The 2,946-nt window shown below is 33.7% G+C and overlaps 1 long non-coding RNA gene across 1 annotated transcript; it reads right to left on the reverse strand.

The window, feature by feature from the left end:
- Nucleotides 1-354: 354 nt before the first annotated feature.
- LOC141612725 (uncharacterized) lies at nt 355-2,377 on the reverse strand. Its single transcript, XR_012529170.1, has 2 exons — nt 2,072-2,377; nt 355-515 (listed from the first exon to the last, which is right to left on the reverse strand). It is a non-coding gene; the product is annotated as an uncharacterized LOC141612725 (long non-coding RNA).
- Nucleotides 2,378-2,946: the final 569 nt, after the last annotated feature.

Consider the following 2,946-nt stretch of genomic DNA (forward strand, 5'->3'; position numbering starts at 1 on the left):
AGGGGGGACAAGGTGGGGACACCCCCATGTGCCTCCCACTATCCTCTATTTGGGCATTTTGTCTCACAAAATGGTATCCGTCTACAACTTAAGACGGATAGTGCCCGTCTTAAGTAAGAATTTGTGTTATTTTATACTACCATATATCAATGGAAGTGACATTTTGCCTTGTCACAATTATCTATAAAACAGTTAAACACAATGGTGGAAAAATGATTATTTATTGGACGTTTGGTCAAATAATTACGGTAATTAGTAACATACTTTTCTTTAAGCCCATACATAGCTTAATTATAATGATTAGTATGCATTTAAGGATTTAAGGTTTCTTCTCATCGTCTTTAAGCCCAAATGTGTTAGATTTGTGTCGTATTTGTTCACGTTTTATTATTCTATTTTTCTTGAAGTTAATAAGTACAATAGGAAGTTAAACAGAGTATTACTTCATCTATGAATATAATCGCTGGTGCATTTTCCTTCGCAAGGCGAAAGACATCACGTACCATTCGCGGACCCTGCACCCAAGGATAATTAGATTCATCAGAAAAGCAAATGGACAAACCTTATCAATTTGATACCTTCATTCCCAGGAAAAAAAAAAGACAGAGAAAAACAATCACACATTATCCTAGACCCCTCTAGAACAGTAGCAAGTAGAAACGGAGAAGATAGGGAGGAAAACATACCTCACCCAGGTACTTCTGAACGAATTCAGATCCAACAACTCTTATAAAGGCATCAGTTGTGTGATTTGCAACAGCCTTCGCAAGCATCGTCTTCCCGGTGTCGGGAGGACCATAGAGCAAAACACCTCGAGGAGGATCAATCCCGATTTGCTTGTATAAATCATGATGAGTCAAGGGTAGCTCAGCTCAACTGCTTCACGGATCTCCTGCTTTTGAATATCACAACCTCCGATATCCTAAAAGACAACAATGCCATGATGTCAGTGAAAATGTATATTATGGGAGACTTTGGCGTTCAGGCTTTGCTAGAGAAATCATGTAAGATGTCTGATAAAAGAACAAAGGATACAGAATACTACAGAGGAAGGAACAGAAGGCAAAGTAAGATGTACTAATCCCATAAGTTCAACTAATAAGCCCCCATTTGACTTTTTTCACACCCAAAAACCCAAATGGAGGTGTATTGATCCCAGACACAAAGAAGAGAAATAGGCATATGATCAGCGCAACACAACTAAAATCTACTAATGATTTCCCCAAACCATCAAGTATAGAGAAGACACGCATATAATATTAAAGGTCAATCGAGAACTATCCTTGTTCTTGTTCTGGACCAAAAGCAGCTTGAAGAAAAACCTTAGACACGATGCTTTAATAAGTAATAACACCATATTGCATTCAAATAAACAGTGCTTATTTATACGGGCTATAATTATGTTATCTACTACATGAATGATGGTTGTCAGGTTGTATAAAAACTTTATCAAAACCATATGGTATTGTCCTACGTAAGTACTATAAAATTACGACATAAACAAATAGAAATTTTTTGTAACATAGATTATATTTCTGTTTAACAGGTTTGGATCATCCGACTACCCTTGGCCCAGTAATTGAGTATTAAATTTTCACGCCCAACATTCATAGTATAAAACTCGCCCCTGGCCTCTTATTTGCTTGCTCCAAGGACCAATATCCACTACTAATAAAAATTAACCTCGTATAAACTCTTCATGCATTTGGGTCAATTAAGACTACTATAAAACTAACATTAAAAAAAATACAAACACGTTTCTTCCATATATTAGAAAACATGGTGTTGGAATTTTGCGAAAGGTAATAGGTGCTTTTATCAACCTGAATTCATGGGAGTTTTGTAAGTCCGCAAGGTTAACAAATTCTATCATAAGTGAATTAAGGTAATGTCCACTCTACCAGTTAATTGTATAGATTTATATACAATTCGCCGACATACATTCGACAAATGAGAACAAAGTAAAAACGTATAATAGAGAGAGGGAGTAACTATAAGAGCAATAAGAGAAAAGGGTAAATTGTTTGATCTTACAAAGGAATAAATTTAAAACATTAATCGTTTACCTTACCTTCATTCATTATGATAACAAAGTATCTAAATTTATATATGCATCTTTAGGTTTCAAGTTGTTTCATACATGATCTTCAGCAATAATGTCAATTTACCTGCGTTAATGTATACAAATTAACCAATGTTAGTAATATAATAACTAAAATCATAAATAATCGAAAATAAAAAAGAGCAAAAATATAGACGAAGGAAAATATATTTCAACTATGAGAGAGTATTATGCAAAGATGTAAATTGAAACCTAAATATATATATACTACGCTATCAATGCTCTAGTTATATTGGAATACTATCTTATCTTATGTAGCTCGGGTATTTGTTTTGTATTAGAATTCTCGTTTGGAGACTCGTTTGGAATTGCAATTAGATTAGTATTGTTGTATATATTAAACTATCTTTAAATATATCTGCATTTAAAAAATATATTAGGTAGTTCGCTAATTTTGGAGACTCTAAAATCGCTCGAAAAAAGCTTCCTTTATTAATATAGATAGATAGATAGATATTGATTATTTAGGCTATTTTTAATTTGGTTGACAAAAATCACCTAACTCTCTACATACTCTTCATTCTCCTTTGTTAGTTGATCCAAATTATCAAAAAAAACTTCAAGAGCAACAAGAACACTTGACAAACGTCACAAACATGCGAATTCGAATGATGAATAATCAAGTTCAGCAAATGGAAGAGAACAACAATTACCCACCAGTGCAACCATCTTATAACTTCGGAAGTTCCACTTTACCAGTTGATCCAATTGCTCAACAACAACAATTGTCGAATATGCGGGTTCAAATGATGAATAATCAAATTCGACGAATGGAATGATAGAATTATGAACGGTTAAATATTATTGAATTGCATTGCATTGTA

The sequence above is a fragment of the Silene latifolia genome, chromosome 11 (genome assembly GCF_048544455.1).
Source record: "Silene latifolia isolate original U9 population chromosome 11, ASM4854445v1, whole genome shotgun sequence".
Classification (NCBI taxonomy): Eukaryota; Viridiplantae; Streptophyta; class Magnoliopsida; order Caryophyllales; family Caryophyllaceae; genus Silene; species Silene latifolia.